The sequence below is a fragment of the Lissotriton vulgaris genome, chromosome 11, assembly GCF_964263255.1.
Source record: "Lissotriton vulgaris chromosome 11, aLisVul1.2, whole genome shotgun sequence".
Taxonomy (NCBI): Eukaryota; Metazoa; Chordata; class Amphibia; order Caudata; family Salamandridae; genus Lissotriton; species Lissotriton vulgaris.
Window position 1 is genome coordinate 653,159,481 of NC_141699.1, and position 14,672 is coordinate 653,174,152.

A 14,672-nucleotide genomic window follows, 5' to 3' on the forward strand; every position below is an offset into this window, starting at 1 on the left:
CCGTTGGGACCCATAGCCTTCCCCGATCGCAAGGAGCGAATAGCGAGAGCCACTTCCTCTATTGTTATCTCCGATTCCATTTGTTCCTTATCTGCATCAGACAGGCACGGCAACGCGATATCGCGTAATAACAAATGCGAATCCTCTTCCGGCCGCTCTGACACAGGGGAATAGACTGCTTGGAAGTGCTCCGCGAAACACTGGGCGATCTCACCAGGGTCGGTCACCCACTCACCACTCATTCACTCAATCTCTGGAACAACACGACTAGCCCTATCTCTCTTATCCAGCCACGCTATTAGTTTACCCGCCCTGTCACCAACATCATACAAACGACCCTGCTGCTCCCTATTCATGATTTTCGCCGCATTCGTGACCAACGCCTTGTATTCCAATTGCTTAAAATGCAAGACATGCAGCTTCTCACGGGTAATCCCCTGCTCGAGGTCACTCTCCAGATCCACAATCTCAGACTCAATCTTTACGACTTCCTCATTTCTTCGTTTCCTCACACCCGCGATTAAAGACAAAGCCTGGCCTCTAATGACTGTTTTGAAAGCCTCCCAAAGGGACACAGCAGAAGACAGAGACCCCTCGTTTTCTGTGAAATACTGGTCAAGAGACTTTACAAGGGCAGCACGGGTCGTAGGATCACGAAAATACCAGGGGTTGATCGGGGCCACCCTACCCTCAGCACTCGCATGTAACTCCATCTGAATCCACACTGGGGAGTGGTCAGATATACCCCGCGCCAGATGTCTAACCTCGGTAACCGCGAGGGCCTGAGCCGCGGGCATTAGTACATAATCGATCCTGGAAAGGCTACCATGTGCTCCTGAATGAAAGGTGTATTGGCGCTGGGAGGGATGTAATAGCCGCCAGCAATCTACCAAGCCTAGTGTGTCTATAAAGCCGCGGAGCCAAGTCTGAGCACTTTTGAGATCCCTAGGCGGATGTCGATCCTCTCTACCGGAGACCACTGCATTAAAGTCACCACCCAATACCAAAGACCCCTCCGGGAGTGAAAGGATGACTCGCCCAAGATCAGCAAAGGTGGTCGATTGTAGGCCCGGGGGAATATAAACAGAAACCAAGGAGTGGGTGTGACCCTCCCACCTACCAGCGATAGCAACATAGCGCCCTCTGTCGTCCAGAACCGTTGCGTCGATTTCAAATGGAAGGGAACTCTTCATTAGAATGCCCACTCCTCTAGATCCAGAGGTAAAACCGGCATGGGCGACTAGACGATAACCCCTCCTATTCATGGCCTGACAAGTGTTACCTATTAAGTGTGTCTCTTGGAGGAGTATCACATCAGGGGATAGACGTTTCAACATTTGCAACACAACCCCGTTTTATCCTATCCCCCAACCCATTCACGTTCCAACTAAGTAGTTTCAGTCCCCTACCCCCATCCCGATAATGTAGACAGATCCATCCCTCTCCAGAACTCGGCATTTCAGTCAGTCGATAAAACAGTACGTTGCCTCGCAAAAAACCAAAACACACAAACCAGGACCCCCCCACCCCCCACCCATAACCCGTTACGAACCCCCCCACCCTGCACCCCTGCATAAGCCTAAAAAGCCACCCCAACTTGCAGTGTGCCTGTCGCCCTAGCATCAAACTAAACTACAAAAAGTAAAACAGAGGAGGAGAAGACCCACCATTAACCCCGCCACCCCCCCCAATTGTCACATTGTCACTGTAGGTCAAGCAGCTAATATAGCGAACCACTGTCTGAGGCCAGCACGATCGAGAATCAAAGGCTGAGCGCCTACTCCTGTTCCTCCAATCCACCCTCCGCTCCTCTAGACTGTTCATCCTGTCCACGCTGATTGGGCAAAGTATCCAGCCAGTGAGCCACAACCTCAGGACGATCAAAAAAGTATGTCCGCTCCTCAAATTCGATTCTCAGTTTGGCCGGGAAGAGCATCGCGTATTTTAGGCCCAAGTCTCTCAGCCTCCTTTTGACACCCATGAAACGTAGTCTCTGTTTCTGGACCGCCTGTGTGAAGTCCGGGTAGAAACTCACAGTGGTATTTTCAAATTTCGTGGGCCCACCCACCCGCGAGGCCTGCAGAATTGCATCTCAATCTCTGAAGTTAAAGATCCTGGCAATAATAGGCCGTGGTGGGGCTCCCAGCTTTGGTTTACCACCCGGAACTCTGTGGGCCCGCTCGACAGTAAAAAACTTGCTAAGTCCTTTAGGTGCAAGATGGGAGACCACGAGATTTTCCACAAAGAGATCCGCTGCAGGATCCTCCTCTTTTTCCGGGACCCCGATAATGCGGACGTTATTACGCCTAGCTCTTCCCTCGAAATCCTCCAAACGACGGGTAAAGAGTTCGTTGGAGGTTCGCAAGTTGCGGACCTCGGTCTGTAAATCAGTGACATCCCCGGTCAAGCTAGCAGTCTTGATGTCCAAAGATTTGACCTTCTCGTTCGTTTTGGACAAGTCAGTTCGAATCAGATTGACTTCTATAGCCACTGTGTCCAACTTGTGAGCGAGGGTCTCCATTTGCTGTCCGAGGGAGGCTTTACTCCCGTCAATGGCGGCCATCACGTCTTGCAAAGTTAGCTCCGTTGACGAGGCGGGAGCGCCCACTGTGTCTTCCATCGTTTTACCCGATCCACTGGGGGATCCCTTTGTTTAGGCGTACCGATCCATGTTGTTGGACTGGGTATATCCACCTCGCTGCGTAGTCTTAGCCTTTATCTTGTCTCCATCAGTTTTGCTCGCCATCGCAAATGACTCGAACCTCGAGGCGGGTGAGTCTCGACGATATATGGCGGCACAAAGTCTTTAAGACAAAGGAGCAGTGGCAGCCGGAGGGGACAGGCCAGGCTTCTGTCCTATATTGCAGTCAGATGGACGATCTAACGTGCCACGAAGAACAGTGATCTCCCGCCCAGGGGGACATCGTCCGGCGAGTTCACCAAAAACAAAAGTAAAAGTCAATCGGACCGCCAGTCCGTCCCTCCTCAGGCCGATGTTGATCAATTACTGCATGGGCATCATGCCAACTCGAGCCCCGGGCATCACTACGATGTAGGCCGCGATCTTCAGAACGCCGTATCTTTGGTTCCCGGCGTCCGATTCAGAATCCGACTGCAGGTTTCGCCTCCCCCGTGGTTCGTCTATACGAATTCGTCAATGAAGGTCAGGATATATTACAGGATAGATGTGGGAGGTAGCGAGGGTCTCGGAAGCCCTGTGCTCACGCGGCCATCTTGGTTGCGCGCGAAGCTCCTCCCTAGAACTGGGTCATTATTGATGAACAATTGTTGCGATTTGCTAATAGATTTTGTTTTATCTCAGTAGAACTTTAACACTCTCTTTACATCCAGTGAGTGAAGGTCTTTTTCTGCTGGAGAAGATGGATTTTGAAAGAAAGTGGGTAAAGAGGTCGTTTGATTTACGTGAAAATCCAAGACAACTCTAGGTAGAAACCTGGGATGGGTACACAACACTACTTTGGAATGAGTGAAAGAGTGGAAGACTCTATATGGCTCATGAGTGCAAAGGGCCTGTATCTCACTAAATCTATGTGCTGTTGTTATAGGCACAAGGAAGGCAGTTTTCCAAGTGAGATGTTGAAGTGATGCCTTATGTGTAGGCGCAACAGGAGATAGCATGAGGAGTAAAAGCACCCTGTTAAGATCCAATGGTGGAGAGGGGCGTCTAACAGGAGGAAACACCTTCTTTAACCCTTCCAGGAAATCTTTGATAACTGGAATCCTAAAGAAAGAAGTTTGTCAAGGACTTTTCCTTTATGCCGTGAGTGCAGCCAGGTGGACTTTGATGGAAAAAAATTGTAGGCCAGATTTAGCAAGGTGCAACAAATATGGAAGAGTGACATCCTCCTGGCAAGATGTATGGTCTATATGCCTGGATGAGCGCCAGATGCAAAATCTCCATTTGACGGCATCCGCCTTGGCTGGTAGAGACTTTATTTAGCAGCAGATTCCTTACCTACCCACCCATTATCCTGCTCTGCTAACTGATTTCTAGGAATAGGGCTTTCCCCTTCCATGGCCTAGCATGCCACTTCAGTGGTCAGTGTGCTTCGTGGCTTCGCGCTTCTGGTGTGAAAAATTACAAAAAGTAAGTGACATCTTGGATGGCACCTATATAGACACCGCAAATGTCACTTCTGACGCAGATGAGGCCATGTGGAGCAGAACTGCTCACAAAAGAATTCCGAATCCAGTCTTACGCCTGGGGATAATTCTAAGGTAGGGCATTTGCACCTAGTTAGCCTCTACCAGATAAAACGTTACTGAAGGTAAGTAACTTGTTCATTTTTACAAATCTGCTCTAGAAATAGCATTTTTTGTTGAAATCTGCAAATTGGGTTGCAAAGTATGTGAAAGTGTGGTAAATCCATTAATATGTGGAAGGGCCGTAGCCACAAAATCACGAAATTCCAATGGCCTTGACCTTTGTCTTTGGTTTTATCAATAACATATCAACGAACAGTAAACAAAATCTAAATATTCTGATTTCAATTATTGTCCATAATTAGCTGGCCCTTATAGAGAACATCAATTTCTCCCGTGTTCAGACAGAATGTTTTTATTTAACACCGGTTTTATTAACCACCTAATTAAGTGTTCTCTTCTTTTTGACTATAGGTAACCAAACACTATAGTTAATTATTTCCTATACTATTTTAAAGAACATATCTTTGTTGTAAAAAATTAACTTTTATAAGCTAACTACTCCATGTACCGTTTTGCCCCCAAGAAAGGACACAGAGCCAGGAGCTTATAGAAGCACGTCTTTATTTCCTTCACTCTGCTACCATTCTCCCCCTGTGCTCTCACTTCCTTTGGAACGGTCGGGGGACACGCATTATCGATGACAAAGTGGATATACTCCTCCGCCAGGGAACTCTTCTCCTTGGTGTGTGGACGAGGGTGCCTGGACATGTAGTCCGCCGGGTTCTCTGACTTTCCGGGTTTGTAGATGATAGTGTAGACGTAGTCTTGGAGGCGCATTCCCCACCTCTCAATGCGCGGGGCATTTTGGCTCTAGGGTTTCCGAATATAGTAACGAGGGCTTAGTGATCTGTAATGAGAGTAACATGTTTCCCATACACAAAGAGGTGAAAGTGTTCGCAGGCCCACACGACCGCAAGACTCTCCTTCTCGGGCTGCGACTATGCTCTCTCAGTGTCAGTGAGACTGCGGCTGGCATAGGCATCTATATGCCGTTGATTAGAGTCCTCATGGTATTGTGCCAGGATGGCGCCTAGTCCCACTGGGCTGGCATCAACAGTCACCTCAGTCTTTCGCCTGGTGTCAAAGTAGGCGAGGTTGATAGCCGAGCTTACTGCCTTCTTGATCTTGTTGAATGCCTGCTCACAGGTCTCTGAGCGAGTAGCTAATTGTGGCATAGTCTTTGATGTATCGCGCGCAGTAACTTGCCATTCCTAGGAATGAACGGAGGTCACTAACGTCTTGTGGTTGTGGAGTATCGGCGAGGGCCAACACCTTTTCTGGGTCAGGTTTCATGCCGTCTTTGGAGAAAAGATGGCCATAGAATTTTAACGTTGATTTGTGGAATTCACATTTGTCGGGATTCAGAGTAAGGTTGGCTTTTAGCAGCGCGTGACAAACTCTGTCCAGGGCTGTGTCATGTTCAGTCTGTTCACTCCCAAATACCAAAATATCATCGCTGTAGTTGAAAGCATTCGGGATGGCTTGAATCACTTGCCGGATGGCTTCTTGAAATATCTCGGCAGCCGAGGATATCCCGAAATTGAGGCGTTTGTAGCGGAATAATCCTTAATGTGTTGTGAAAGTCGTGATATAACGTGACTTCTCATGTAGTTCTAATTGATGGTATCCCTTGTTGAGATCTAGTTTTGAGAAGACAGTTGCCCCATTGAGGCAGGCGATCATATCACTAATGTGTGGTCCTGGATGCCTCTCTCTCTCGATGGCCGTGTTGGGTGCGCGCATGTCCACGCACAAGCGCACCTTGTTGTCATGCCCCTTTTATGGCACTACCACTACTGGCGATACCCAGGGTGTGGGGCCTGAGGAACGTTCGATGATGTCAGTCCTCAGCAATTCCTGTAGTTCATCATCCACCGCCTGTTGCAAGTGGAATGGTACTTTTCTGTGATGTTGCACCACAGGTGTTACCTGCTCGTCAATGTGTAGTTTGACTTTAAATTGGTTGAGCTTCCCTAGTCCTTTGAAGAGGTTCGGAAACTTGTTGACGATATTAGGGGCGTCTTCTATCATGTAGAGAAGATCTACCAGTTTGAGTTGTTCAGCTGTCGGCAGACTGAGGAGACAATCTGCTGCGTCTGGGCCTTCAACTACATGAACGTATGCTTCTATTTGTCGATCTTTGTATGTCAGCGTTGTGCTGAACCGTCCCGGACATGGCAGTGGTTTTCTAGACATCCATGTGTAGACTCGGACTGCCCCTGGTTCTAGCTTTGGCTTGGGTTTCATGCTTTGATATTCGAGAGTACATATGTAGTTCAGAGACGCCCCGAGTCAAGCACGAAGTTTGCTGGGTGGTTTCCGATTTTAATGTCTAGTTTGGGATATTTCTTTAGGCGGTCCGGGTCTGACACCATGCATATATATTCATCACTGTTTTGACACAGGTGAGTGTGGTGACGACTCTCTGGACGTTGACCTTCTGGATTTGTACGAATAGGCTGAGCGATCTCGGGATCGTGACGAGCTGTCAGATCGTCCTTCTCTTCCTTTTACCGTTCGAGCATGATGGCGTGTGGTGGATCGCGCTTGGGTTGTTCTTCGCTCTGCCTGTCGTGTTTGACAGGCTATTTCAAAATGATTGTCCCTTCCACAGCGGTGGCATTGTTGACCAATGGCTGGGCACTGCCCCGAGTGAGGGTAGTCTTGGCCGCACCGGTAACATCTAGACACAGGCTTGCCGCTTAGGGTTTGTCGCGTCTCGTGATGTGAAGACGTTCCATGGCGCGACGAAGTCTCCTTGGATGTTTGCGTGAATTTTATTGATTTGTGGCGGTCTGAGCGATGTTTGGCGTCGGTGCGGGCTTGCATCCTGAAGACTTGTTCCTTCTTGTCAGGCTTGGTGGCTTCCATCTTTGGTCATGTATTCGTGTCATCTCTTCTATTTCTTTCAGTGTATATTGTTTCTTTAGCAAGCGCCGACGTAGAGAATCGGATTGACAACCTTCAATTATCCGTAGTCGCAACGCATCTTCTGTGTTGAAGGTATCGAAATCACAGTATCGGGCTAGACGCCTGATGTGCACGATTAAATCTCCCATGGATTCGTCCTTTTCTTGTGACGCCAAGTTGAACGCGTAACGCTCATAATCCAAGTTGCGTTTATGTAGGAACTTCCGGTCTAGGGCTCCTTTTACGTCATCATATGAGGCGGCATTAGCAGAAGGTAGCTCCTTGATAATCTGCGCAATGTCCTTTCCAACTAGGTTTCGCAGCGCTATTAGTTTCTGTTTGGGGTCTTGCACTTGGGACCCAGTCATAAAGTCCTCAAAGTCCTCCGCCCAGCTCTTCCATTTTGGTCCCATGCTGCTCCCGGAGGTCAATTCCAGGGGGTCTGGTGGGCGTAGGTAGGATATCCCCATGAACACTTGAGGTGGTTGTGGGGGATGGGCTGCTGTTCCAGCACTCGAGGTAACAGGTTGAGTGGTCATTTTGAGCACACTTGCCAGCTGCCTTAATCAACCCCTGTTTAAATCCGGAGTATCTGAAAGAAACACGTTAGTGTTAGATTCCTTACCTTAGAATATCCCCAGGCGTCAGTCTGGATCCGGAAACTTTTGCGTAGCAGTACCCCTGCGCGTCGGTAGGCGTCGTCTGCAGGCGTCCCCTGCGGCTCCGCGTCCGTCGTCGGCGTCGTGCGCCGTGATGACGTCGCTGGAGTATATAGACGCCGCCTCCGCGCGCTGACGTCAGTTCTTCTTTTTTCCGCGCCAGTGGACGCAGATCTGAAGAGCAGTACTCCGGTCTTTGACCAAGTTTTTTCGAAGTTATTTCTCACTTTGTGCCTGATAGGATGCCTGGGTTCAAGCACTGTGATGACTGTGAGCGCACGATGTCGGTCACAGACCATCACCGCCTCTGTCTCCGGTGTCTGGGCCCCGACCACGACGTGGACTCCTGCGTCGACTGCCGGGCCCTCACCAACAAGGCTAGGCGGGAGCGGTCCCGCAAGCTACTGGAGCTCCGGGTGTCGGCCCCACGTCGGGACCGGGAGCGGTCCCGGTCCGGCCGGAGGTCGAGAGAGCGTTCGAGGGAACGATCGCGGAGCCGCGCCGAGCGTTCCGGAAGTCGACACCACTCGTCAGGCTCGTCAGGTAGGAAGCACAAGAAGTCGGGGCGTCGTCATCGTACCCCCGACTCCCCCCGACGCTCGCGCGATGCGGCCGGGGGCTCGGGTGACCCCAACCCCGCGGCTCCGCGAGAGTCGCCGGCGCGGCCTGCCTCAAACCCTCCGGTCCCTGGGCACGGTGCGACGCCTGAGGAGATCGAGGCGTTCCTCATGGCCATGAGGGCGCTCGGTTCTCCGACGGGGCCTACGGTGCCTTCGGGCCCAGTGCTACCGTCTGGGGGCCCTGGCGGTTCGGGTGTCCCTGCCTCGGCGCCGTCGGGTGCTCCGGCCCCGGCGCCGCCGACGGCTCCGACCCCGGCGCCGCAAGGGCCTTCGGGATCGGCGCCGGCTGGTCTTCCGGCCTCCCCGGCGCCGTTGCCATCGGGGTTACCCCCGACGCCCCCCCCGCGCGGCGCCGGTTCTCCGGTGCCGGCTCCGGCCGGCGGCGGGGTTCCGGCGCCGGCTCCGGGCGGCGCCGTCCCCTTACCTTCCCCGACGCCGGACGCGGCGCCGGACGGGCGTCGCTCGACGCCGGTCCCGGCGCCGATGGGGCCCATGAACCCCGAGGAGCCGGTCTACATTGTTGACTCCGAATACGGAGAAGATGAAGAGTTCGGTGAAGGTTGGGAGGGGTCCGAGGACCCTCTGTCACGCGAGTGCCAGTATGACCCGGACTGGACAGGTGACTTGGGGGATGCCAGTGGTCTGGACGACTCTCCTAACCCTGGTTTGATCTCTCCTCCTTCTGTGGCATCGGTGGAGGGAGCTGCATATTCTGTGGTGCTGATGAGGGCCGCCAAGGCCTTACACCTTGAGCTCCCCGTCGCGGCCGTGAGGCCTAACATCCTCACCGAGGTCTTCAAACCGCAGTCATGCCCACAGGAGCCACTGCTGCCGTTTAATGAAGCCTTGTCAGACGTTCTGTTGGGCACTTGGTCCAGGCCCGCTTCAGGTCCGCCTGTTGATCGGAACGTGGCCAGGCGCCACCGTCCTTGTCCGGACGACCCCAAGTTCCTGTCTACCCACCCCACTCCTGAGAGTCTGGTGATCCAGGCCTCGACCTCCCAGTCCGCATTCCCGTCGGCCCCGCCCGACAGGGAATCCAAGAGGTATGACCAATTTGGCAAGAAGGTCTTCTCGTCCATTAGTTTGGGCCTGCGGTCTTGCAACACCGCTTGCCTCTTGGGCCGCTACACCCACTCTGTGTGGGATACGGTCGCGGAACTGCTGCCAGAATGCCCCATGGAGGTGCGGGCAAAACTCGGTCAGGCTGTGGCTGAGGGCCGAGATGCAGCGAAATATTCGATACGGTGTGGTCTTGATACGACCGACTCGCTGGGCAGAGCTATGTCAACGACTGTGGCGATTCGTCGCCACGCCTGGCTGAGATCCGCCAATTTTTCGGCAGACGTCCAAAATACCTTGATGGACATGCCGTTCGATGGCTGTCACCTCTTCGGTGACAAGGCGGACCACGCGCTGGAACGCTTCAAGGACTCCAGGGTCACGGCCAAGTCCTTGGGTCTCTCGACCCAGCGTCAGCAAACGGGTTCGTTTCGTCCCTTTCGTGGCCAAGGAAGGGGCGCCCCCACACGTGCTGCCAGCCACGCGCCGCAACAATCCTTTCAACGCGGTGGCGGCCGTGGAAACCGCCGTGGTGGCGGTCGGGGACAACGGCGGGGTCAGACCACACCTTCCCCCGCAGCATCTACCCCAAAATCCTCCTAGTCCGTGCTTTCGGCCCCATGTGACGCCAGTGGGTGGCAGGGTTCGCCATCACCACGCTCACTGGCGCACGATCACTTCGGACAGGTGGGTGCTGCAAATCGTCCGAAGGGGCTACTCCCTCCCCTTCGAGACCTCTCCTCCAGCCATGCCACCGCAGAACCACCGTGTGTCGGGGGACCACTTGACACTTCTGCAGGAGGAAGTTACGGCCCTCTTGGCCAAGGGGGCCATCGAGCGCGTTCCTGGGCCAGAAGTAGGGCGTGGTTGTTATTCCCACTACTTTCTGGTGCCCAAGAAGGACAAGGGGGGCCTACGTCCTATCTTGGATCTAAGGAACGTCAACGGCTTCCTCCGGAAGGAGAAGTTCAAGATGTTGACGTTAGCTCAGGTCTTGGCTGCTCTAGACCCACAAGACTGGATGGTAGCGTTGGACTTGCAGGACGCCTATTTTCACATCCCCGTCCTGCCGGCCCACCGGCGTAACCTGCGGTTCAAGGTAGGCCAGGAGCATTTTCAGTTTATCGTGCTTCCCTTTGGCCTTACCAGCGCCCCACGGGTGTTCACAAAGGTGATGGCGGTGGTCGCAGCCCATCTGCGCAGGTTGGGGGTTTCAGTCTTCCCCTACCTAGACGACTGGTTGTTGAAGGCGGGCTCGCCCCAGACAGTCGTCCACCACCTTCAGATGACGGCAGACCTCTTGCACGACCTGGGGTTCTCCATCAATGTGCCGAAATCACACCTGTGTCCCTCTCAAAAGCTCCTTTTCATCGGAGCGGTTCTGGACTCGGCGCAGTTTCGGGTTTATCCTCCGGAACGGCGGGTTCGGGATATTCAGGCTTTGATTCCCATCTTTCAGCCGCTATCCCGGGTTTCGGTCAGGTTGACGCTGCGGCTGCTGGGACTGATGGCTTCCTGCATCCTTCTGGTGCATCACGCTCGGTGGCGGATGCGGGCTCTGCAGTGGGACCTGAAGTTTCAGTGGGCCCAGCATCAGGGCAACTTGTCCGACCACGTCTTGATCTCGGAGGGCACTGCGAGACAACTGCAGTGGTGGCTTACGGACCGCGATTGGGTCAGGGGCAAGTCCCTCTCCCTTCCCCAACCGGAGCACGTTGTCGTGACGGACGCGTCCCTCCAGGGCTGGGGTGGCCACTTGGGAGAGGCAGAGATCAGAGGCATCTGGTCTCCGGCGGAGTCCCGGCTCCATATCAATCTGTTGGAGCTGCGGGCGATTCGTCTGACACTGAAGGCATTCCTCCCCTTTGTCAACGGGAGTGTAGTGCAGGTGTTCACCGACAACACCACCGCCATGTGGTACTGCAACAAACAGGGCGGTGTGGGGTCGTGGACCCTTTGCCAGGAGGCTCTGCGCCTCTGGCAATGGCTGGAACGTCAGGGCGTGACTCTGACGGTTCAACACCTGGCAGGTTCTCTGAACGCCAGGGCGGACGAACTCAGCCGTCGGTGCTCGATGGATCACGAATGGCGTCTGAACTCAGACGTGGCGCAAGGCATCTTTCTGCAATGGGGAGAGCCTTGGTTAGATCTATTCGCCACCGAAGAGAACGCGCAATGTCATCAGTTCTGCGCGTTGGAGTTTCCAAGACGGCACTCGCACGGCGACGCCTTTCGGCGCGAGTGGAGTTGCGGTCTGTTATACGCCTTTCCGCCTATACCACTTCTGCCCAGAGTGCTGAAGAAGATCAGGCGCGACCGGGCCCAAGTTATCCTTGTGGCTCCGGACTGGGCTCGAAGATACTGGTATCCCGAGCTACTCAGCATGTCAGTCGGTCCCCCGATCCGCCTGCCCCTTCAGGAGGACCTTCTGTCGCAGCAGCAGGGGACGGTCCTCCACCCGAACCTGTCCAGTCTCCACCTCCATGCTTGGAGATTGAGCGGCGGCAGTTGAGGCCATTTGACTTGCCTCCTGAAGTCTGTGATGTTATTCTGGCAGCCAGGCGTCCCTCCACTAAGTCGGTATACGCCTGTCGGTGGAACAGATTTGTGGCATGGTGCACAGCAAAGGCTGTGGATCCTCTTTCTGCCCCTCTTTCGGAGGTTCTTCTGTTTCTTCTTTCTCTTGCCCAGCAGGGCTCTGCTCTGGGCACTATCAAGGGCTACCTTTCTGCCCTTTCAGCCTTTTTAAGGCTTCCTGATCAGCCTTCTTTGTTCAAATCCCCGATTGTAACTCGATTCTTGAAAGGCATCACTCACATGTTTCCACCTGTTCCGTTTGTGATGCCTCAGTGGGATTTGAACCTGGTTCTAACTTTTCTGATGTGTGCTCCCTTTGAGCCCCTTCATTCTTGCCCTCTCCGTCTCCTGACTTTAAAGACGGCTTTCCTGGTTGCCATCACCTCTGCCAGGAGAGTGAGTGAGCTCCAGGCTCTTTCTGTCCAACCTCCTTTCCTGTCCATTCATCCCGACAAGGTGGTTCTGAGGACTAGACCTTCTTTCCTGCCCAAGGTTGTTTCGGCCTTTCACATCGGGCAGTCCATCACCCTCCCTTCCTTCTTCCCGCCTCCGCATCCTTCAAAGGATGAAGAGCGGCTCCATCGTCTGGACCCAAAACGTGCGCTTTCATTTTACATGGATCGCACACGCCAGTTCCGGGTGGATGACCAACTGTTTGTTGGCTACGTGGGTGCGAAGAAGGGACGGGCGGTCTGTAAACGAACCATCTCTCGATGGGTCGTCCTCTGCATCAAAGCGTGCTACTCTTTGGCTCGGAAGGAGCCTCCTGTTGGGCTGAGGGCCCATTCCACCCGGGCCACGGCGGCTACCACTGCCCTGGGCCGGGGAGTCCCCTTGCAGGACATTTGCCAAGCGGCTACGTGGGCCTCGCTGCACACCTTTGCGAGGCACTACTGCCTGGACAGTCAAGTCCGGAGGGATGGCTTCTTTGGCCGTTCTGTCCTCCAGGACTTTCTGGTGTAGTATTGTATTGGTTCGCAGACCCACCACCGGGGTTGGTATTGCTGGGGTATGTATTCTAAGGTAAGGAATCTAACACTAACGTGTTTCTTTCAGATGAACAAGTTACTTACCTTCGGTAACGATATATCTGTAAGAAACATTAGTTAGTGTTAGATTCCTTACCGATCCCACCCATCCTCCCCGTTCTGCGAACTGATACCTAGGGTTAAGGACATCCCTTTCAGGGCCCTAGTTTTACATGGCACCAGTGTTGGTTCTCTCATGGCTCTGCGTCTCCTGGCGCGGAAATGCTGTGTGCAAAGAACTGACGTCAGCGCGCGGAGGCGGCGTCTATATACTCCAGCGACGTCATCACGGCGCACGACGCCGACGACGGACGCGGAGCCGCAGGGGACGCCTGCAGATGACGCCTACCGACGCACAGGGGTACTGCTACGCAAAAGTTTCCGGATCCAGACTGACGCCTGGGGATATTCTAAGGTAAGGAATCTAACACTAACTAAAGTTTCTTACAGATATATCGTTACCGAAGGTAAGTAACTTGTTCTTCTTTACTTATCAAGCCTTGCCTGACTTCAAAATGGCCGCCGTTAAAAAACCATGGAGGTCTATGGCCAATGCCTGACTCCAAAATGGCCGCCGCTCAGGACAGATCTTCATGCACACTGTCTCTCAGGTTGGGCTCCCCTTTATGAAAGTTTAGTTCACTGCTCACGTAGCACTCAGGCGCACCCTCGCTCAATTCACTGTCACTTACGAGGGGCGGGGAGACTCCCGAACTTCTGTGGTCGTTTTCGCACCTTCAGCGTGTGTCGTCGAAACGCGCTCGTTCTGGACAGCTGTTTCGGCCCTCATGCAGGTCCCATGGGCTTGGGTTGCTTCCAGCTGTCAGCGCTCCTGCTGGACAGTGCTTCAGATGACGCGCAGGCTTTTCCCGTGATTTTCACGCTTCTTCACGCTTCTTCGCTCTTCGCGTCGCTGTACTGTCAGCTCCTCGTCTTTTGGCCGTATCTTCACGGCGGGGTGTGGGTGATGTGGGTTGTGGACTTACTATCCCACCCTCGTTGCCAGTGTACCGTTTTGCCCCCAAGAAAGGACACGGAGCCAGGAGCTTATAGAAGCACGTCTTTATTTCCTTCACTCTGCTTCCATTCTCCCCCTGTGCCCTCACTTCCTTTCCTCCCCACGCCCCTTCCCGTCATGCCTGTCCCATCCCAACATGAAGTCAGGCATTCACGATACGACACTCCATATAAGGGAATACATAACTGGTAACGTGTACTATCATCCTTGCAAGGTTCTGTGATAAATACAAATCACTCGTGCTTCAGTCTGTTTTTTAGTGTGTCACAAAACTCCTCGATAGCAATATTGGACGACACAGGCCCCTATGTATGCATATACTTCAGCGGTCCCATTCGTTCAACACAAAAAAATGTGTCCTTATTCGTAAGAGATAAACATCCAATTTGAAAGAGCAATTACAACAAGTGTGTTTTTTTATTTGCCCATGCATATTACTAGAACATTCAAGTCACAAGACAATTAGATACTTTGAACAACGGAGTGTTAAATAGGAAGTGTTTTGGAAGCTCTTACCAACTATAAATGGCAAAGTAAATATTCAAAATGAGGTATTACTCGCCGAAAATAC

General features: G+C 53.1%; 1 protein-coding gene across 1 annotated transcript in view; it reads left to right on the plus strand.

Moving 5' to 3' along the window:
- LOC147683289 (uncharacterized) overlaps window positions 1-14,672 on the plus strand; it is a 1,765,034-nt gene that overhangs the window by 771,605 nt on the left and 978,757 nt on the right. The gene's annotated exons all lie outside the window — the stretch shown is intronic.